This window comes from Pan paniscus, chromosome 14 (assembly GCF_029289425.2).
Source record: "Pan paniscus chromosome 14, NHGRI_mPanPan1-v2.0_pri, whole genome shotgun sequence".
NCBI classification, from domain to species: domain Eukaryota; kingdom Metazoa; phylum Chordata; class Mammalia; order Primates; family Hominidae; genus Pan; species Pan paniscus.
The window spans coordinates 103,277,112-103,301,510 of NC_073263.2; the positions used below are offsets into that span (position 1 = coordinate 103,277,112).

Sequence of the window (24,399 nt, forward strand, 5' to 3'; positions counted from 1 at the left end):
TCTTCCCAATACCCACTGATTTTTGAAACTTATTTGTTTATGATCTGTCTTCTTCCACTGGAATGTAAGTCCTAGAGTAGCCTACAACAGGTAGACAATGAGCATAAGTCTGATAAATCTAAAGCATTTAAAAATATTCAAAGTCAGCAGGCTTAATATTTTGTAGAATTAATTACTCTCTTGAAGGATGAAAAAAAAAGTACTACTTCACCTAAATCCCCTATTAAAAATTTAATCCTTGGATAAAATTCTAATACAGTAATCTTACTTTTTAAACCAAAATATTAATTAGGCACACTTCTTCTCCAATTCCATTTACTAACAAAGGTTATAAGGCCCAATGCCTTAAATTAGAGACATTTGTCATAGTAAAACAACAAAATAATGCTATGTGATTCTATGTAGTTTACATGTAAAAATAACTTTTAGCTTTATATAATTTGCGAACCTTCAAATAAATCACAGAATATGCAGGAGAAAACACAAACCAGATTCTTTAACTTATATACTGCCTAAAAATGAGGAAAAATGAGACATAATGACACACATAGATAGAGATTTTCTTGCTAGTTGGAAAACTCAGATGAGAAAGTTATACCACAATCTATGTTGTATTTTGGGGTATTTTAAAGACCACAGTGACTGCTGCCTGTCACTTGGCCAGTCAGGGGAAAGTTCAAAACTTGGACCCCACGTGACTGTGGGTCTCTGTCAGCAAGTCCCCTTCTACTGTTCTGAGGCATGCAGAAAGGTCGACTATAGACAAATGCTTATTTAGGTTTCTTGGTCAAGTTAGCAGCAATGACTATAGTTAACAATGATATATAGTTTCAAAGAGCACCAAGGAGGATTTGAATGTTCCCTACACGAAGAAATAATAAATGTTAGAGATGATGGCTAGGCTAATTACCTTGATCTGATCACTGTACACTATATATAAAAACATCACTATGTACTCCATGAATATATACAATTATGATTTGTCAATTAAAAAATTAAACATTACAATTTATCAAGAAAACAATGCTTGTCCTCACTAATGGCAGTTGGGTAGGCATTTCTCTGCCATTATTCAGTTCATAATCTAATGGCTTAAAATCACAATTAAAGGCTCCCATCTCTGGGAACACAAACCAACACAAGAGTCCCTAAGAGAGAGGCCGCCAGGGAGTTAGAATTGGACAGGAACCAGCTAACTCCAGCCCTTTTTGATTCTGCTGATTTTGATATCTGAATACTAAACAGTATAGGTTGATGATCTGTGTAGCAACCATGTGAGGTACTGTGCTGTGCTGTGAGTAGCCTGCTCCATTGATAGAGACTTAATAAACTTGGTAAAGCCAAAATCCAAATGGTAGGAGCATTTTGTCTGATTTCTAATAGCACTGTTAAACATGCTTTGGAAAAGCTTGGAGGGATGTGTGCCTATGTGAAAGAGGGTTAAGCTACAGAATGCTGCAGTAAATCTTGCCTGGCAATGCAATATTTTGAAATAGCAAGACACAAATATGAAATTGGCAATATATGCCTTCAGCTGGATAAGTGTTTCAGTGAATTCTTCTAACCCCATTGTGCAAAATCCCAACCTTCGGACTAAGTTTAAGATTCTAAACAAGAAACTCACACATTTATTATATCAAAAATACCTTTGTCAGGGGCACTATATTCAAGTAAATCAAGCAAAGGCATAATTGTCCTTCTCACTCTATCTGTTTGAGCTATCCATTGAAAGACTAACAGGAAATATATACTGAGGTAATACATATAAATATAATAACAATTCAGTCAGTTGTTGTTGGTCTGAGTGATTATGTAACGTGGGTCAAGAAATGAAACAATATGGCAAAACCAAAATAGCTGGCCCATCGGCATTGCTGCAAATGCTCCCTTAGTTGAATGGAGATAACCATAGTTCAATCAAAATAATTGTAAGTTTGCCACCTTTCTTTACACTTCAGTATTAAATACCTGCTGGGAACCTGAAATAGGCCAGTTTTCCTTGAACTGTATGGAATTAGCAATTGTCACATTTCATTTTTCCAAATCCGTATCATGTCAAATCCTACCTCCCATGGTGTCATATTTTTCCCTCTTGCCCAGAGGAATATTTTCATGCTAGTCAGTAGGTTGTATTTAGGCAGGCTCTGACACTGCCATAGGGAATATCAGTGCTGCACCAAACACACACCCTGCCTCCAGCATCCAGCCTTCAGCCCCATCATAAAAAGGTCAGACGCTATCTTTCAGACCACTAACTGCCATTTCTCTTTATCATCACAAGGAAAGGCAAACATAGGGTTTGTTGGAAGTGTGTAGAATGCACAGAAGTAAGCAAATTTGGCCTAATGAGTTTGGCAGGGTTGGAATTAGAGAGAATAGAGTGTGATGAAGTGAAAGGCACAGCACAGAGACCTGTGATTACAGTTAGAAACACCATTTTACCTGTGACAAAGTCAAAGATCACAACATTCTCCAGTCAGTCGTCCCCAGCTGTGGTTAGGCCAGCTGTAAGGCAAGGAGTGCTCTCTGTAGCACTGATTGGCATAAGAAGATTGGTTGTCTCAGGTGGCTGGAATGTACCACTGTCAATATGTAATGTACTCAACCCATGGGATGGAATGAACAGTATTTTAAGGACCTAGTTCTTTTTTTCCTAATAAGGAAATACCACTTTAATGACAAGATTGAGACAGGCATGGTGAAGGAACTTTGTGTGTGGAGACATCAGGAGTGAAATTTGGTCCTGTATTTATGCATTTCCTTTTCCTCTCTAGCGTTAATTTGAGGTAAGAAACTTAACTTCCTGGCTGGGCATGGTGACTCATGCCTGTAATCCCAGCACTTTGGGAGGCCAAGGCAGGTGGATCACCTGAGAGTAAGGAGTTTGAAACCAGCCTGACCAACATGGTGAAACCCCATCTCTAGTGAAAATACAAAAATTAGCCAGGTGTGGTGATGCACACCCGTAATCCCAGCTACTTGGGAGGCTGAAGCAGGAGAATGGCTTGAACCTGGGAGGCGGAGGTTGCAGTGAGCCGAGATTGCACCACTGCACTCCAGCCTGGGCAACAAGAACGAAACTCTGTCTCAAAAAACAAACAAACAAACAAACAAACAAACAAACAAAACTTAACCTCCCCAGAGCAGCAGATTGAGACTGGCATGGTGAAGGAGCTTTGTGTGTGGAGACATCAGGAGTGAAATTTGGTCCTATATGTATGCATTTCCTTTTCCTCTCTAGTGTGAATTTGAAGTAAGAAAGTTAACCTCCCCAGAGCAGCAGCTGACCAAAGTGGCAGAAGCTAGTAAGAAGTCTGTCCCCTGGGGCACAGGGATCCATCACTGACATTGTTAAGAATTGTTGGCACTGAGTGGAAATAAAAAGCACGGTAAATTTTAGTTGGTTTTATTATTCTTATTTTAATACTCTGATTCCAATATACTTTCTTGTTGGCTGAACCCTGGGATAGTTTCCGCTGACCCTCTGCCCCTGCTGGAGGTCTCTAAGCTTCAGCTCACTGATTTGCATATGGCAATTTCAGCATCTGCTCCTACTACCCCACAGAATTGTGAGGATCAAGGTAGTAATGGGTGAGAAAGTGTTCTGTAATTGTCAAGCAAGTTGCGCAGTTAAGCACATGATTATCTGAGGTGTGGAGCAGAGTGAATGTGATGGAAAATTGAACCTCACTGGTGATCTCCCAACTCTGTCTTTGCTCTTGCTTTAGAATTATTTTCCCTAACCCACAAGTGTTGCAGAAAAGGGGCGATTAACAACAAAATGAGATTCACTAGTTTGGGCATCAGCTTGTTTCTTCACTCTCCCTGCTTATTCTGAGCAGTTTCTCAAGCTTGGCATGATTGGCCTTTTGGGCCATGTCATTCTTTGTCATAGGGCTATCCCATACGATGTAGGCTTAGTGGGATTCCTGGTCTCTACCCAGAAGATTGCACCTCCCCCACCACACCCAAGCTGTGACACAATGGCAAGAGGTACTGAAGTTAAGGAAGCCAGAAAATTTTCAAATAGTCTTTATTTCCAAATAGTCTCAAATTTACTTTTCATAAAGCAACCAATTCTGAATTTTAAAACAGCTTGTATGGAGTTGAATTTGACCTTGGATGAGAATTAGCATTTTAATATACCACTAAATGATAGTGATCCCACTGGGTTGAATATGAAAATCACTCATGGACTGTAACTTCCCCCATCTAGAGTCTCTATGTGTTTGTCATAAAGTCATGCTTTATGCACACAATAGATCAGAGGCATTTTGTGAGCAAGCAGCTCTCCTTGTCCCATTTTGATTTGGTTCATATATTCTACAACCTTTATATGAAAGCAATATCAAAGGATGACTTAGGTCATCATGACTACATCAGGACAATGATAATATTCTGCCTCTGGCACATATATTCCTTCTCTTAATTCTGCTCTTTCCCCTCCCTACTTTATATTTCAGTTGTCAGATATTAGAGTTGACAAGCTAATGAAAATTGAATTGACTACTAAAAAACTCACACAAACAAAGATAGAGAAATTACTTGAAAATTCCCTGTTTGGGTCAATTCAATGCAGACCCTTGCTTGGCTGCAACTGTAAACCCATCCAGCCTCTAAATGGCATTACTCTACAACTGACAACATTGGTCCCTGGGAACACTGCCATAGATTAGGTTAATAGTGGTAAAAAGATGGCTTGCTGTCTCACAAATTGTGCTAGAAGACAGTGATGGCCTCCATGGAGGCAAGCAGGTGAACTGATTGCTTAGGGAAATCTCAGAATTGGTTTGTTATACCTTCCTACTCTTTCCTTTATAGAATCTTTACTTGCCAAATATGTATTTCATGCTACAGATTCATATAGTTGTGAAATGAAGATCACATAAGAGAATCAATATGTGAAACAAATCCTCTGTGCATATAGAAGCCTTTTATTATTATTATTATTTTATTTATTTATTTTTTTTTGAGACGGAGTCTCGCTTTTGTCACCCAGGCTGGAGTACAGTGGTGCTATCTCGGCTCACTGCAACCTCTGCTACCTGGGTTCAAGCTTCTCCTGCCTCAGCCTCCTGAGTAGCTGGGATTACAGGCACCTGCCACCATACCCAGCTAATTTTTGTACTTTTAGTAGAGACAGGGTTTTGCCATGTTGGCCAGGCTGGTCTCAAACTCCTGACCTCAGGTGATCTGCCCGCCTTGGCCTCCCAAAGTGCTGGGATTACAGGCATGAGCCACTGTGCCTGGCCAGCCTTTTACTTCTTAAAAAAATCTATGGAAATCACACTTCCCAAAATTGCGAGGCTCAATAATTTGGAAAGCCGGGCTTAATAATCATTAATCCTGATCTACAATTTTATAACCAGAAACTGTACTAGCTGGCATGATATCATTCAGGTGCAAGATATTTGATGTGAGTATGAAATGTCAATATTTTAAAAAATGAATTGTATAGGTCCATCAAGTCAAGGCACGTGTGTGTTTCCTCATGATGTCCATGGAGGCAGAAGTCACAACCTTCTCTTTTTCTTCCTCTCTTCCTTTTTTCCAATTCTTACTACGGGCTTCCATGAGCTAAAAATTGGTTGGTGTTCACATAGAGACCTGAATAAGTCAACTCCCTGCCCCCCAGGATTGCACAGACGATAAGAGGAAGCAGATATTTATTTAGCAGACTCTTGCAATATGTTGTTAGGGGCATTATGACAGAAGGGAGCAAAACAGGCAAAATAGACACAGAAGATATGGGAGGAAGGAGTTCTCAGAAGAGTGTTGAACAGCATCAAAAGCAGTGGAGAAGTTGAGTAATATGAGTGCAGTATTGGGCTGAAGAGTGTCCTCCAAAAATCCATGTCTACCTGGAACTCTGAATATGACTTTAGGTGGAAGTGTGGTCTTTGCAGATGTAATTAGTTAAGTTTACTTTAAATAAGGTCATAGTAGTTTAGGGTGGGCCTAAATCTCATGACTGGCATCCATATAAAAAGAGGAGACACATGGGGCAAAAACACACACACAGGGGACACCATGTGAAGGCAGAGGTAGAGATTAGGGTGATGCGTCTACAAGCCAAGGAATGCCAGGCACCCCCTGGGAATGAGGAGAGAGGCATAGAACTGATTCTCCTTCAGATCCTTCAGAAGGCACCCACTATAAATAATAAAGGTAGTTTTCCTGTATTATGCATAATAGTCTTAAATAGTCTTAACTAGGCTTTAAATGCAATTAATCACTAATTTGTAATGTTTGTCTGTTTATTCTCTCAATTTATATTGACAAGAGATAAAATAAGAATAACAATAAAATAAAAGCTCTCCTCAAAGAAGTCTGAATTATCGTAGGCCTTTACATATCACATATCTTTTTGTTCTAAATTTTTTTCTAGCCACGTATGTGATGATGAATTAATATACACTATGATTAATAATTATAAAGGAGCAGCCTGTTCTATTGTACAGAGCTGTGGTTTGTCACCATCGCTGCCTTTGAGAATCTCCTGGGGAGCTGTTTTAAGTACGGATGCCAGAGTGCCAGCCTCCAGAGATTCTGATTTAATTGGTCTGGTGTGATACGAGATCATTCTTTTTTTAAAAGCTCCCTAGGGTTTCAGAAGTGCAGCACAGGTTGAAAGCTACCAATATAGAGCAAAGCTTTACTAAAAGCTGATATGTGGAAGCAAAGAATGTGAAATGACTCCTGAAGGCACCAAATTGACAGTGCAAATCAAATCCAAGAACAAGCTCTAAATGTGTGCTTGTATTTTACTGAATCCCTTTTGTAAACCCATGCAATATTTTACCCCAATATTATTGCAATACAAACTGGGAAAGATAAGATACTGGAATGTAACCTGCATCAGACAGATAGCAATATCTCATTGATTTAGGGCAGAGCAGACCAAGTTTTGGAGTAGAGGGAGTAGTTCGATGACTGGCAGAGAAGCGGCTAAGAATTTAAAGACAATAGTAGAATCATTATGTCTCTGCTACCCTGTTGGGACAAAGCTCTCTAAAATAAGCAACTAAACAGAAGGGAAAAAATGGTCATTTGACCATACGTATTTTGACAGAAACAATTACTTTTTTAAAAATTTTAAAGTGTGGATTTGAATTTAATTTTTTTATACAAATGAAGCACTTTTGAATACAGAGCTAAGAGCATATTCTTGACAGCTTGAAATAGCTTCTTCATTTTCCTCTTTGATGCCCATATTTGTATTTCATTGTTTTCATAATTTAGAGTAAGGCATTATTGTTTCTAAAATGAACATAAAAGCAAAACATAAAAATCAACAACATGTAAATATTTTAGTGTCAACAGGGAAATCTCTAACTGTACATAAGATAAAATATCTATTATTTTAAAAATAATACATACCTTAAAATCATACTCTGAAAAGACTGAATCAAGCAAAAAAAAAAGCTTGATGAATGTCCACATTAAACAGTGGGAAGAAAATATGTTTAAAACTACATTTACTAACAAAACATGTTCAAGGCCCATATGAGGAGAACTGTAAGGCTCTAATGGAAAAATCAAAGAAGAACCAAATGAATGAAGAGATACTCCATCTTCATGGGCAGGAAGACTCAATATTGTCAGAATATCAGTTCTTTCCAACTTGATCTATAGATTCAATTCAATCCCAATCAAAATCCCAGTGACTTAGTTGGTGGATTTTGACACACTGATACTGAAGTTTACATGGAGAGGCAAAAGTCCAAGAATATCCACCACAATATTGAAGGAGAAAAACAGAGTGAGAGGACTAGCACTACCCAACCTCAAGACTCGCTATACAGTTACCATAACCAAGACAATGAAGTATTGGTGAAGGAATAGACAGATAGATCAATGGAGCACAGGAAAGAACAAAGAAATAGACCCACACAAATACAGTCAACTGACCTTTGACAAAGGAACAAAAGCAGTACAATAAAGAAAAAGTAGTCTTTTCAACTAACGGTACTGGGAGAACTGGAACGTCCACATGCAAAACATAAATCCAAACATAGATCATACGTCCTTCACAACATTAGCTTAAAATGGATCACGTAAATAAATGTAAAATGCAAAATTATAAAAATCCTAGAAGGTAACCTACGAGAAAATCTAGATGAACTTAGGTTGGGCTATGACTTTCATATATGACACCAAAGGCATGATTCAGGGAAGAAATAATTAAGAAACTGGACTTCACTAAAATTAAAAATTTCTGCTTTGCAAATGACTGTCAACATTATGTGAAGAGAAGCCACAGACTGGGAGGAAGGTTTTTTTTGCAATAGAAATATCTGATTTTAAATATACAAATATCTCTTAAAGCCCAGTAATAAAAAACAATGCAAGTTGATTTAAAAATGGACCAAAGACCTTAACGGATAAGTTGCCAAAGAAGATATACAGATGGCACATAAACATATGAAAAGATGTTCCACATTATATGTCATCAGGGAAATGCACATCAAAACAACCACTGCACGCCTATTTGGAATGCTCAAATCCAGAAAACTTACACAATCGAATACTGACAAGAAAGTATTAGACAACAGAAACTCTCATTCACTGCTGGTGGGAATAAAAAAGAATGGTACAACCACTTTAGAAGACAGTTTGATGGTTTCTCATAACAACTAAACATTGTCTTACTACATGATCCACCAGTTATACACCTTGATATGTACCCTAAAATGCTGAAAACTTCTGTCTCCACGAAAACCTGCATGCAAATATCTATGGCAGCTGCATTCATAATTTGCCAAAACTTGACAGCAACCAAGATGGCCTTCAGTAGGCAGATGGATAGGTAAACTGTGGAACATCCAGGCAATGAAGTATTATTCATCTTTAAAAGGAAATGAGCTATCAATCCATGAACAGACATGGAATAAACTTAAGTGTGTATTACTAAGTGAAAGGAGCCAATCTTAAAAGCCTACATACTACATGATTCCAACTGCATGACATACTGTAAAAGGCAAAACAATGGAAACAGTAAAAAGATCAGTGGTTGCCAGGAATTGGGATGGGGAAAAGAATGAATAGGCAGAGCACAGAGGATTTTTAGGGCAGTGAAAATACTCTGTATGATACTATAATCATGGATACATGTCGTCATATATTTGTCCAAACCCACAGAATGTATAACACCAAGGATAAACCCTAATGTAAATGATGGACTTTGGGTGCTAATGATGCATCATGTAGGTTCATCAATTGTCACAAATGCACCACTCTGGTGGGGGATGTTGGTAACAGGAGAGACTATGCATGTGGGGGCAAGGGGCATAAGGGGAATCTCTGTGCCTTCATCTCACTTTTTCTGAGCATCTAAGAGTGCTGTAAAAACATAAAGTCTTTCTTTAAGTACATTTATATCAAGATTTTATTCTTGTGGATTTTCCTGCATTCATAACGGAAGAATCACTTATGAATTGTTTGGGTTTAACTGTAATTTTTGTACAAACCATTTATTGTGGGCTAATGTGTGTTGTTACATTAATGCTGTTAGTAATTTCCTCATGTTTGCTATATATTTTTACCTTTATCTCATTATTGTGTATATTAGTGAGACTACAACACACAAACATTTTAACTGAAATATTAAATACTGTTTTATAAGTGGGATTCATTAAAACAAACATTTGGATAATGAATGACAGGTTAAATTTCATTTAATGATTAATAAAATAAGTATTGCACTAAAAAAGAATAGCCGGAAATACTAGTATTAGTCCTATTATCTCAGCTCAGGGTTGAAAGTACTTAAATTATTAATAAGACAAAACAGTCATCTAATTGTTTTCTTTTCTTGTATGACATTTCTGTAACTACAGAACAAGAAAGAAATGTCAATTATATATCAATGAGTAATTCCTGTTAAAGTGCATAGTGAAAAATACCAAGTAAGAAACTACAAAAGCTAAAATGGGTTAGCATAATAGTAAGATACTAAACCTGATGCTTTTCAAAAAATTGTTAATTTGGAGCAAATGGACAGAACACACTGCATTTCTAAACAACCTAATCAATAGTACTCAAATATCTACTGCAGTGTTCTAGGAACATTATTTAAATCAAAGAATGACATAGAACTATCAAGGAACTAACTTATTGAGGAAATATACAACAAATAGTAACAAAATGCACAGATTTAAAACTATATTAAACAAACAAAACACACAGATTTAAAATTATATTAAACTATATTAAATTAAATTATATTAAACTATACTAAATTAAATTAAAACTGTGTGAATATTTTCAATCTAGTAAAATCAATGTTGAGTTAATTAATCTAAGATACTGTAGAGGATGCTTAATGCTTAAATATCTTAGCATGGGGGCTGTAGTGCAGAAGGATGTTTGGTGCACATCAGCATGGATCTTCATATTCTTTCCCATGGAAAGATTCAAGCCCCTATAGTGTTAGCTCCACTTGGCACCGTATTTCATTAGCAGTGTGGTAGCATTCTATCTCTACATCCACAAAGAGAGTAGAAGAAAGCTTCGGCAAATACATTGAGGCTAATGAGACACATGATGAAAGGTTAATTTAACATGTTACAAGGCTTTAATCATCAATGTGAAAAATGCCCCCCCCACCCAAGTATTGACCTGAGAAAAGATTTCTCCTCATTATGGCTAGGCTAAAAATCAGGATTAAAGCATTAGTAGATTATTATCACTCATGTGGCCCAATTTTATTGAGTAGTAAGTCTGTGCACACAACTAAAATGAACACTTTAAATATGGCATTGACAGCTTCAATAAAATTATACTTGTAGTAAATTTTAGACTTCAGGCAAATACACATCTGGATGCTTACTCAATCAGGGTTGTTGTAATATTGAATATTAATCTGGCCCATATATAAATTACAGCCTGATTTTCTGATCTATGAATTCAGGAAAGGGGCTGAAAACATTTTTAGGTAAAACTTTCTGAAGTTTTTTCAACTTGAGTTGTGTGGAATTCTAGGGATTCTGCATACTTGGTTTTAGATTCCTCTTTTTTGAAACACATTTTAATGATTTTTGAAATAAAAATATACATACTTTAAAGGAGAGGGATTAAAATTTTTCTCTTAAATTTGAGAGTTTAGACAAACTCTCAAGTTAAGTACTTGTACCACCTTTCCAGCGCATATACATGTATAAAACAATGTTGTCAAACAGACGTTATTTTCTGTCTGCTCTTGATACATTTCAATAAAATACATAAGTAATATATTCAAATACGACAGCCATTCACATTCACAGGAAAGAAAAGGCATTGTTGAAATAAGACATGAATTACTGTGTTCAGGAGGACATTGGGGAGGCTTCCTAGACCAGAGAAAATTTGGCTATAGTTATGTTATGTCACATATACATTATGTGACAATGAAGCAATATTAAAAAAGAAGAACCCACAAATAACTTGAGTCAGTGATATAGGTGAGAATAAAAATAAATTCTAGCTTTAAAGTTAAAAGCTGAAAAGTGCCAGAATTTTCTAACTGCACAATCTAAAAGCCAATCCATTGTTGCCTGCTAATTAAGCCACCACGGGGTTTCATATAATTAATAGCAAATCATCTCTGAATGGAAAAATAAAATAGTTGCAACATGCCTTTACATAGACATGCATTTTAGACAGTCTGTCTTTAAACTACAGTATCAGGACAGACTTTCCATGTAGAAGAGATGATTAATTATGTCTTGGGTTGGGTGCTCTCTTTATTTTCTTTTCTCTCAGGCTAGAAAAGCTTTGGTTTCTATAATTACTTCTCATTTATCTCTAGTTAAATGTGGGTGAAATTTTCTATTAATTAAATTTGAATTCACTCTAATTGGTAAGTTTAAAACAATGACAGGAATAAATTATAGCACATATAGCAACCCAAATAAGGCTGAATAAAACAGATACATTATGTGGCAATGAAGCAATGTTAAGAAAGAAGACCCCACAAACTCTTCAAGTTCAAAGACTAAAATAATTTCTGGCATTCTGTTAAGGTTAGAAAATAAGGATTCTCTTTTATTAGGCAAATGTTTGGAAGAAGCATTTGAAGGCTACCACTTATAGAATCAAAGATAATTTTCCTACACAGAGCAGAAAAAGAGGACTCACTGAAGACTCCAAATTATGAACTATTTTTAATCATTTATTTGGCTTAGTTATTTATAATCAATTTACTCTGTTGATTTCTAAACATAAAAAATATATAGATAGCAAATGGACTATCAGGGACTTCATGAAGCCATTGTTTTTGATTAAGGAAAGGTGTGGTAGCTATTCTGCTTAAGTGGCCCCTGTTGTATGAATTTTGCACCAATGTTTGCTGATGTATTTCCTTCCTTTAGTGAAGCAGGAGGTGATGCCTATCAGTAAATATCAGTAGATATATTCTGCATTTTCTTCTCTCCACACTCAGAAGGAAAGAATTTTAAAACTCAGCCTCGCATTTTAAAACATATTGAATTATAAAACTTTTAATGCAGGGAAATCCCTCAGAAATTCTCCAGCCTGATTTCCTCATTTCACAGATGAGTAATCAGTTGCTGTGGGAGAGGATGTTATCTGCCCAAGGTCACTTAGCTAATAGGAAATATAATCTGCGACTAATGACAAATGTGTGCTCTTTCTTTCACACCAAGCACTTGTGGGCATTTTTTTTTTTCTTGTCAGTGATATAGGTGAACACAATTTCATAAAACTTGCAGATGGACAGAAACTGAGAGGAAGATCTAATGTGTGAGAAATGATAAAATAAGAGTTCAGAAGAAGGTTGGCAACTTAGAGAGGTAGAAAGAAAATGGCAAAATACAATTTTATAGAAATCAGTGTAGAGTTCTCCTCTGAGTTAACCACACATGCACAGACTTCTCACACATTTAGTTATGGAATGAAGAAGGTACATCTTAAGAAGAGCTTGTACCAGGACAGCTAGTTGCAGAAAGACTAGCTTAAGTGGGTTTCATGAATCCAAGTGCAGTGTCTGCTGTACTGAAGTTAATGGTCTGTTAATTTGGTTTAGAGACAGAAGACATGGGCTAAAGTCCCAACCAGTTGTGAGTATTATCTGGGTATCATCTGTAATTTTTAAAAATGTATCCCTCCCATACTAGATCATAAGAGCTAGAAGGGTGGCACCATTCTTGATGTATTCTCTCCTATATCCTAGGATTTTGCACTGTGCCAAGCATACAGTAGACACTCCATTAGTACTTGTTAAATCAATTATTAAGGTAATGTAATTTATCCTCTCTGAGCCCCAGTTTTCTCATTTATAAAATTAAGAACCTACAGTTGTGAAAGTGTTTTGGAAACTCCAAAGTGCTGTGGTAATATAAGCAATTACTACTGTCATTGAGAAATGCTACCAATAATACTTAGAGAATTTGATACAACTCAGCCTGAAAAAGCTAAGATTAGCAGAACAGAGCTGTCTCCAAATATTTGAAGAACTATTTTATTTAAGGGATTGGACCCATTTTTGTATGTAGTTCCAGAGGAGCAGATGGTGACCACTGTCCAGGCAGATGTGTCTCAATGTAAGGACAACATCTGTAATATTAATAATTAGAATGTATCCTGTAATTTTCTCCCTACCCTTGGAAACCAGTTGAGATCCAGAGTCTTTCACTGGGAGGCTTAAAGCCTAGAGCAGCCTTGGTGCTAGAGGCGGACAGGGATAGTGAACTAATCTTGAACCAATTCATCCATAGCAATCTCAATGCTTTCGTTAGCTCTTATAGGTATTTAATACGGCCAAAGGAATGAAGGTAGTCTTGCTGGTTTAGAAGCCCTGCCTACCACAACCCCTACACCACCCCATCCCCTGCATAGTCTGATGTCATCACTAGTGGAAATGTTTAAACAGCAGTGAATATGCATGATAGACAGAATCTTGCATTGGATAAAGAGTGAATCTTTGAATTTCAAGGTCATATTCAGCTGAATATAAGCTAGAGAAATTGGAACTTATGAAGGTGGTGATGAATACATGAGCTTAAAAAGGATTGGAAAGGGCCAGGCATGGTGGCTCATGCCTGTAATCCCAGCACTTTGGGAGGCTGAGGCAGGAGGATCACATGAGGTCAGGAGTTCAAAACCAGACTGGCCAACATGGTGAAACCGTGTCTCTACTAAAAATACAAAAATTAGCCAGTGAGCCGAGATTGTGCCATTGCCCTCCCCAGCCTGGGCAACACGAATGAAACTCCATCTCAAAAAAAAAAAAAAAAAAAGGATTGGAAAGAAGAGATATGAACTTCTCTTTTTGCTTCCCTGAAGTAGAGAAAGCAGAGCTTAAGAAACAATTTATATGGACTATGTGTCCCAACTTCCTAAAAATCACCATATAAAATTCTATGTAGGAAATAAAAATAATTGCAGATTAACACAGTTTATATATTAATCACATCAGTTTATAAATATAATGCATACACATGAAAAACACACAAAAATGTGTGTTCTAATAAAGAAATTAGATAGAACAGTTCTTAATTTACTTATTTTCATTTTGGCACTTCTGTGAACTTGGTTGTCAAATGCATTAACCCAAAGAAAACTTAGCAATTTGATGAACCTTGAATCCATTTAGAATTTGTCTTCTCTGCTAGAAAAAGAGAATGTATGTTTTTAGAAAAACATTTGGCCCACAGATGATATGAGAAAAAGCTTTTCCCATTTAAATAGCTGCTATTTTTATAAATGGAACCACATCAACTTTTCCATAAGGAGAAAACACACTCTTGTGAAGAGCCGAGAAATTCTGGGGTGAGTGTGTGTGTGTGTTAGAGTTGCCAAGTAGCTTTCCCTTACATTTAAGCAACATATCTTAGGAAAGAAAAGAGATGCACTTAGAGTTACTTCCCTGTCCCTGTGCAGGTTAGTATAGCAGAGTGGAGGTCATAAGGGAGGATAGGGGGCCTAGGGAAAAAGTGTAATGATGCCTAAAGGATTTCCTGGAAGTTGGCAGGTAATGTGAAATGAAATTGGAAGGGTGAGGAGGCTGCGTTCCCCCTGATGCCAGTGTGTGCTTTCATTTGATATTAATAGTTATTGAGCCAAGGGGGAAACATCTTTACCTTGTAAAATAATTCATTGCTATCAATTACGCACGTGAGCTAGAATGTTCAGGCCACGTTCACAAACTTCTCAATTAGAAATGCTGTATTTCTGAAAGTAATTATAAAATACATTGCATGGCAATGTTTTTCCAAGATAAAGAAAAATTCATGGAAGCGTTACACAACTTTCTGAAATTCAAAACCAGCCTAGACAACAGGGACTACCTTCTACAGATTCATTTTCTTATTCATGTGGTGCACTTATGAGTTCCATTAATATAGATGAAAATTACACACAGGTATCCAGAAAAGACATCTGAGGCCTTCCACACTTCACATTATTATCAGTGGGGATATCAGAGGGCAGCTTTCTTTCTGCATCACCTCTCTGAGTGAAAGCTGGTTATTTAACTTCATTTGTCAGCTAATCAGCCAGAACGTGAAGCTATTAAAATTTAGAACTGGCCTCTGGAAAGGTAGATGTTCTGTGAAACGCCAAAATGAAAATTACCTGGTGTTATGATGACCACCTTAACTTGAAGCCATCATCATTAGGATGCATTTCTCAAGGCAGCGTACAGGGCACACATGGATAATCATCAGACTGTATTTTCATCTGAAGCTTGCCATTCAGGGACTCCATCCTCAGTTCTGGGACAATAGACTAAATCCCCTCTCAATTTATACAAATCAGTGTCAGATCTCAGCTGGCAAAAGGCAGCCTTCGAGGGTGTCTCCTTCAAAATGGAGAAGGCCACAGCTCCAGCTAGAGTCACTGAAAGGCAAGAAGAGCATAAGAAAATCCCAGCTGCAGAACAAAATCCATGGTTCTTCCACAGCACATCTCATTGCTGAGATCTGGTCACATGAAGCATGTTCTGTAGCTACTCTTCTGTGTCTCCTGGTAATTTCTGTGCAATACTGTCTTAGTACATTCGGTATTCTTTGTACATTCAAAATACCATGAACTGGGTGGCTTCTAAACAACAGAAATTTATTTCTCACAGTTCTGAAGGCTGGGAAGTTCAAGTTCAAGGCCCTGGCAAATTCAGTTTTTGGTGAGGGTTTCCATTTCCTAGTCAATGCCTTCTTTTTGTGTCTTCACAGGGTGGAAAGGGCAAGGGTTGTCTCTCAGGCCTTTTTTAAAATGAAGTTGTTAATCCCATTCATGCAGGTGTCACCCTCATGACCTAATCAACTCCCAAAGACCTTTGTTATTTGGCTTCTAGTTATAGATATTTCAAAAGGCGAAGTGTTGTACCTTTTCAAGCTTTGTATAGTACTATCATCTGACTGCTTTATTCCCCCAAAATTCATATGTTGAAATAGTCATCTCAAAGGGGATGGTATTAGACAGTGGGGCCTTTGGCAGGTATTTAGTATTTGTCTTAACTTTTCATCTAACTTCTAAATTCCTGGCCCTGAGTACCATTGTTTTGTAGCCCCTATTCTACCTAGATTTCTCTGGATGGGAGTCAGTGCAAACTTCTTTTGTTATAAAAAGGTTGTATTCTGCCACTAGTGAGTAACGGAGGAAGAGCAATTAAGAATGGCCTTTTATTAAGATGCCAGCCTTTGTTGAGCAGTCTTGGTAATATCATAATTTGCAAAATTCAGAAGCTGATGTGAGAGTTCCAGGGCTGTCACCAAAACCCAGGTTTGACATCTGAATTTAACTGACACTGTTTGCCTGCTTTGAGGCTGTCCTTCCATTGTGTCTCTAACTGCAAATGAGAATGACTCCCCGAGGGAAGCCTTTGGGATCACAAATGCATCAACATCTGGGAATCAAATCTCTTTCAATTACATTAATTATCTGCTATGTGCAGGAGAAAGTTTTGAATCTAAAATAACATTACTTTAATCTCAAGGTTAGAGAGAGATTTTAAACTTCCTTTAAACCCCAAAATGCCGAGGCGGGTGGATCACCCGAGGTCAGGAGTTTGAGACCAGCCTGACCAACATGGTGAAACCCCATCTCTATTAAAAATGCGAAAAAATTAGTTGGGCATGGTGAGAGGCACCTGTAATTCCAGCTAGTCGGGAGGCTAGGGTAGGAGAATCGCTTGAACCCAGGAGGTGGAGGTTGCAGTGAGCCGAGATCGCACCATTGCACTCCAGCCTGGGTGACAAGAGCAAGACTCCATCTCAAAATAAAATAAAATAAAACCCAGAGGGGAAGAATCTATATGCACACTGTAGTGAAACTGTGACAAAACATATGCAGGGAAGCACATCCTTGAGGTACTTCGTGAGAGTGCCTGGTAAATCAAATGTCTGGGATGCTTGCTTCAGTCAATGAGGCAAAGGAAAGTCCGGCTGCCAAATTATTTACTTAAGAAGTGGTTATAATGTTATTTTACCCAGTTGGAACTGTCTGCCTATACTAGCTTAGTGCTCAATACAGTTCAATTCTGTTGATCATTTTTTTCGAAATCTCACGTACATTCTTCTCATCTAAAGATGCCCGTTGCCATCGCTAAGCCACCCTATTGTCCATCTCTTCCCAGTACAACCCACACCATGTGAATGTTGCAACACCACTTCCATCCTGGTTCATCATGGTTCTCCTTGTGTAAGTAGCTCACCTATTGAAGCAAGCCTAAACCTCCATTGCCTTGCCGCAGCCTGCAGCTGATGGTCTTCCACACCATTCCTGCAGGCAGCCTCTTCCTGGCAGTCAGGCAGGGCTCCTTGCTGAATGGTCTGTACAGTGTGCTCCTTGGTACCTGTTTTGCTTTTACCTATGCTATGGTCACTGGCTGTAACATCCTTCTCCTCCTGTCCTGCTTCCCATGGTCAAATGTTTGTCATTCTCAAGGTCCTTTTAGGTTCTGCCCCACCTGGCTCTTTTGGCCCACACAACCTCTCCCCTTTTCTAAAAAGTGTTTATAGATTATAGCATGGGTTTTGCTGTGGTTGTGTGTTTTTATGAGCATGTGTGACTATGTATGTATCTATAGATAGACACTGCTTGTAATTTCTTAAACAGCTTCTACTTGTTTTGTTCAAAATGTCTGAAGCCAATTGTTTTTGTTTGCTTTTAGAAAAAAAAAAAACTGACATCAAGGAGAGAGCATAACACAGCCCCCACTACCACCAATTATGCAGCCAAGTGAGTTTCCCATATTTGGGGAAATCACGGAAATCAGCACATCAGAATGCAATGGGTAAGCTCACCCTGGGAAAAACCATTTTCATGATCATGCCATCTCCCCTGCCGGGTAAGACCAGTCTGTGAATTTCTCTGTTGTCATAACATATGCCCAGCAAACATGGATTTGTTATGTTCTACCTCACTTTTAGTGAGATACATCACTTAATGAAATAAGTGACTGAAAAGTCACAGAAGATGTCAAAGCACCATGTTATCTGCCCTCCCTTGCCTCCTAGTCCGGAATCACCCCCTTTAGTTATCTCACCTCCCTTTATGTGATATTAAAGAATCATTTGAAAAGGCCAGAGGGTGTAGCTGGGATCAAAAGTCAGGCAGACAAATATGTCATGTGTCCACATTAACAACAATACACATTTCTTCCTGATTTAGAAATCAGGCTATAGTTTCACAATAGTCAAAAACCAACAGCAAACCTGATAGTCAAAGTCTAGTAAGGTTCACTTCTTTCATTGTGTTAATGTAGGAATATTTCAGCGACTAAGGCACATTTCCAAGAAATAACAATTAAGGGAAAAATGTAATTTAGCAATATTTTTACATAAAACCATTATGTGTTTAAATTTATATAAATTCCATTTTGAAATATTTCTCAAATATTTCTCCAAATGTAAACAACAGATAAAAGACACATGAATCAATGCATTTGCATACATCTAGTCTGAAGGTATAAATATTTTGGGTTTAAACTATTGATCTGAATATTGCACTGAACACTATCATTATTATCTTAATATGTTCATATAAGGTCCCAAGGTAATTTGACATTTTTGATGTGTCCTAATGGTAACATGATTTGACTATTATATTTACAAAAGGAACAACTAGCACCCTACTTTCTAGCAAACAATAATGTCATGTAGAATCTCTTAGAGAAACTGCATGGGCTATGTGTTTCTTTAGTAATTTTTTCTTGGACAAATTTAAAGTTGTATCTTTTTATTTTCAGCAAGTATCATGCCTTGAAAAACCTCCCTTCTCTGTGGTTCTGTGGTAAAGTATCAAGGGCATAGACTCTGAAACCTGATGGTCGCACATTCGGATTTTGATTCAGCTGCTTCTTAACTGACTGGCACTGGGCAATTCACTTAATATCCCTGAGCATCAGTTTGGGTATCTGGAAAGGATACACTGGTGGTGGTACAATATTTACTATTTAAAGTTGAGATATGGCTAAAATAAATAATTATTAATAAGGTTCCCCACTTGTTGGATTGATAGAACTGCCAGTACTTGCTAAAGGGAAACAAGTTGTAAAATACTACAAACCGTGTGGAGTTAGAAAGGCACCCTTGCTTCCTTTGCTACCCTCTATCTTTTGAAGGTAGTTGTGGTTCACAGGATCTCAGCAGCCAGAAATACTGCTGCTGATTTTATAATTTTCCAGCAGGCACTTGTGAATCACCATATGCTCTAACTTTTTTTCTAAGAAATTCTGGCAGCATTTAAAAAATGAAGTCACTATGCCAATGTCAATCTAAAGATGCCAATCTACAACTTAAAGTCTTTGCTACTTTTGTTCTTCAACATGAAGTCCAAATCTCCACTATTGACTTGTCATGGTCAGTGTCGTTGTCTAAATGACAGTGTATAATGACACATGGTGGGATTTTCTCTTTGTTTGAAGTCAGGTGGGGAAAGGGGTGGTGCACTTGACACGTCTTTATTCTTTTTCTTTAAGAAACCCTTATTAAACCTTTAAAGCTGATTTTTCCCACTCCCTTCAAACTTTGAAGGATCTTTGTGCAGTTCACCCAGAACAGAACTCATCACACAGCACTGATACACAGGCTATGGGGAAGGGGAGATCAGGGGCACGGAAGCACAATGCAGGGGTTTAACAAGCATTTCATTAACTGAATTTAGGAACTCTAACGTTCCTCCGAAGCAGACGGCTCCTTGCTCTAAGAGCTCCAGTGTCTTCCCACAGCCCATGCACCTGCATGGCCTTCCCACTGATGACAACTCTGCCTCTATTTCGTGCACGTGCCTCGTCAGCCACACATGTCCATCTTCCTAATGATCCTTGCGCTTGCTACTCATGGCCACCTCATGGTTCTTACACTTGCTGTCCACCCCACATGCTTTCCCTCCCCAAGCGTCTTGCCATAGCATGCTCCCCCTGCTCTCTGTCTCTTTGTCTTTGTCTCTCTCTCTCTCTCTCTCTCTCACTCTTTTCAGTTAAGTTGTATGTCCCTTGAGTGTTACATCTGAAATAGAGCCTTCCCAAACTGATCTTGCCATTCTCTTATTCTGCTCTATTTTACTTCAAAGAGTTTATCACTGCCTGAATTTCTATGTATTTTCAGTTCACTGTTTCTTCCACTAGGCTTTGTTCCACTAGTCTCTGGCCTCAGGAAGACTGGATGTTGTCTTTTTTTCTACCGTATTCTCAGCATCAGAGCTGTGCCTGATCACGATAGAAACTCAAAGACTAAATGAATACATGAGTGTCATACATATATCGAATAGTAGACTTTCAATTGTTGCATTTTCTAAAAAAGCAGGAAACAGTCAGGGACTAGCATGGTATATAGCAGAGGGCTGACGTAGTTCCTTTAACTGTATTATCTCATTTAATTATTAAAAAATATGGAGTATCTTTCATTCTCATTTTAGAGCTGAAGCCTCTGATTTTAGAATTTAAATTGCCCAATCTAAACTTGTCCAATCTAAAGATATACACTTAGGAAGTGACTGCCAGCATTTAAGCCCTGGGTTTTAGATTCCAAATTTGATACTTTTGTCTCCACATAACACAGATGTAAAATAGTTTTTAAAGAAGCTTAGAGAGTTTACAGACTTTGTTGATTTTTAGTTAAGTGGTTAATATTACTAGGTAATTGATTCAGCAGCTGGGATAAGATAAATAATTAAATGAATGTTTATATAAGCAAAGAGCCAAACCAGCAACTGAATCAATAAAGCCTACTATGCTTTCATTTTTCTCTGGATCTCCTTTCCAACTTCCCTTGAATAAAGGTATCCCTTAAAATTCAGTACATGTTCTTTTTGGTCTATGGAGATCTCATTCTTTTTGATGACTTCATAACCTTAATTTTGCATTTCTATGACTGACCTTCAGTTTGAATTCCAGTTCTGTCTCCTAATGTCTACTGAATATTCTCACTTTGAGTTCTTTTCATTATGTCCTCAAAGTCAGTATTACTCTATGTCCCCAACTGGCTCCTTGTCCTAAATTTTCCTTCCCAGACACTAAGCGTTAGCCATATTTAATTACTTAGCCAAATAATTGTTACATCCTATTCATTCTTCCTTAAATTATGTCTATATATTGCACTTACATCAAATTTACTATTTTCACTGCCAATATCATATTTCAAATCCATGTGCATTCACACCTCGATTGCTACAATAGCTGCTTTTTTGTGGTTTTATTTTGTATTTTACTTTTGAGTTCACAGGTACATGTGCAGGTTTGTTATATAGGTCACCTGTATCATGGGGATTTGTTGCACGGATTATTTCATCACCAGGTATTAATTAAGCCTAGTACCCATTAATTATTTTTCCTGATCCTCTCCCTCCTCCTACCCTTCACCCTCTGAAAGACCTCAGTGTCCGTTCTTCCCCTCTGTGTGTCCATGAGTTCTCATCATTTGGCAACTACTTAATAAGTGAGAACATGTGGTATTTGGTTTTCCTTTCCTGTATTAGTTTGCTGAGGATAATGGCCTCCAGCTCCATCCATGTTCCTGCAAAGGACATGATCTCATTCTTTTTTATGGCTGCGTGGTATTCTATGGTGTATATGTACCATATTTCTTTAACCAGTCTATCATAGATGGGCATTTAGGTTGATTCCATGTCTTTGCTATTGTGAATAGTGCTGCAATGAATATACACCTGCATGTGTCTTTATAATAGAACAATTTGTAATCCCTGTGGTAATGGGATTGCTGAGTCAAATGGCATTTCTGTCTTTAGGTCTTTGAGGAATTGTCACTCTGTCTTCCACAATGATTGAACTAATTTACACTCCCACCAACAGTGTATAAGCATTCCTTTTTCTCCACAACCTTGCCAGCATCTGTTATTTTTTTACTTTTTAGTAATAGCCACTCTGACTGGTATTAGATGGTATCTCATTGTGGTTTTGATTTGCATTTCTCTAATGATCAGTGATGTTGAGCCTTTTTTTCATATGATTGTTGGTGCATGTATGCCTTCTTTTTAAAAGTGTTGGCCAGGCGCGGTGGCTCAAGCCTGTAATCCCAGCACTTTGGGAGGCTGAGGCGGGTGGATCACAAGGTCAGGAGATCAAGACCATCCTGGACAACATGGGAAAACCCTGTTTCTACTGAAAATACAAAAATTAGCTGGGTGTGGTGGCACATGCCCATAATCCCAGCTACTCAGGAGGTTGAGGCAGGAGAATCGCTTGAACCCAGGAGGCGGAGATTGCAGTGAGCTGAGATTGCACCACTGCACTCCAGCCTGGTGACAGAGCGAGACTCTGTCTCAAAAAAAAAAAAAAAAAAAGTATCTGTCCATATCCTTTGCCCACTTTTTAATGGCGTTGAGGTTTTTTTTTTTGGTAAAATTTTTAAGTTCCTTATAGCTGCTAGATATTAGACCTCTGTTGAATGTATAGTTTACAAAAATTATCTCCCATTGTCTAGGTTGCCTGTTTACTCTGCTAATAGTTTCTTTTGCTGTGCAGAAGCTCTTAAGTTTAATTAGATCCTATTTGTCAATCTTTGCTTTTGTTGCAACTGCTTTTGGCATCTTTGTCATGAAAATCTTTGCCTTTGTTGACATTGCCCTAAATGGTATTGCCTAGGTTGTCTTCTTGGGTTTTCACAGTTTTGCATTTTACATTTAAGTCCTTAATCCATCTTGAGTTAATTTTTGTATATGGTGCAAGAAAAGGGCCCAGTTTTAATCTTCTGCATATGGCTAGCGAGTTATCCCAGCACCACTGACTGACTAGGGAATGAATCCTTTCCCCATTGCTTTTTTGTTGTTGTTGTTAGGTTTGTCAAAGATCAGATAGTTATAAGTGTGCAGTCTTATTTCTGAGTTCACTATTTTGTTCCATCAGTCTGTGTGTCTGTTTTTGTACCAAAGCCATGCTGTTTTGGTTACTGTAGCCCTGCAGCAGCTTCTTGATTGATCTCTTTGTTTCCTGACTCCTCTAACTTATCCTGTACATTAGTGCCAAATTGATATTCCTTAAAGTTCTTTCAACAAGTCACTGCTCACAGTTCAAAGTTTGAACATCATAGCTTAGAAGTAGCTATCTACAATGTGGTCCCAATAGACCTTCTGATCTTAACTTCTATTATTCTTTAATATCCTCTAGTTCAGAGAAGTCTTTTAAATATGCCCTACTCATTTTTGCTGCCAGAAAATTTTCTACATTCTGATCATTTTGGGGAATATAGTTTCTTCTTCTCTCAATTTATTCAGATCCCACAAGGCTCCACTTATGACCCACCTTCATGAAGCCATTTCTGATTGGGTTGCCACATTGCTCAATTCCAGGAGAAATCATTAACATATTTGTGCTCCAGGGAGCAAATTTCTTGTTTACTTTTTAATATTACCCTTTCTTCCCTTTAGACTTTAGTCTTATGTAAAGTTTAATTGATGTCATTCTGAAGATTATTTAACCTTTTCAATGTTTGAATGGTAACATATAATGAATATAATCTTCCCATTTCCCAGCTATTTTCCCATTCTTATCTAATCTTTCTCTTGTCCCACTTGTCAATTTTACTCATGGCTTTTCAGGGTCAGCATGTGTTTATTAAACACCTGCTGTGTGTCTTGGACTGTTTAAGACAATAGACATACACTGTTGAATGAATTAGACTTGATCTTTGCTTTGGTGCAGCACTCACATCACTGCATATGCAATCTATGGGATCAAGTGTGGCAAGGGGGAAGTATCAGATGCTAAGGTGGCTTTAACCATAGGCTAGTGAGGTCATGAAAGGGACCCCAGACATCTATTTCATGCATAGTTCTCAGGATCACTTCTAGCTTTATTTATACTGTTCCACATGAAGAGGAAACAACCAACCCCAGATCTGCTAAAATGTGTTCAGGGTCTCACATTGTCTCCTAGGTACTCTATTTGAGTAGAATGAGAAGTGCAATCATTACATCTGCCACAAAAAAGCACGTCTTCCAAAT

At 37.8% G+C, this 24,399-nt stretch overlaps 1 protein-coding gene and 1 non-coding gene across 5 annotated transcripts in view; both read right to left on the minus strand.

Moving 5' to 3' along the window:
• The window catches only part of FGF14 (fibroblast growth factor 14), a 693,522-nt gene that overhangs the window by 50,650 nt on the left and 618,473 nt on the right, over positions 1-24,399 (minus strand). The gene's annotated exons all lie outside the window — the stretch shown is intronic.
• LOC112436943 (U1 spliceosomal RNA) lies at positions 18,129-18,294 on the minus strand. The gene has a single exon (XR_003025610.2). It is a non-coding gene; the product is annotated as a U1 spliceosomal RNA (small nuclear RNA).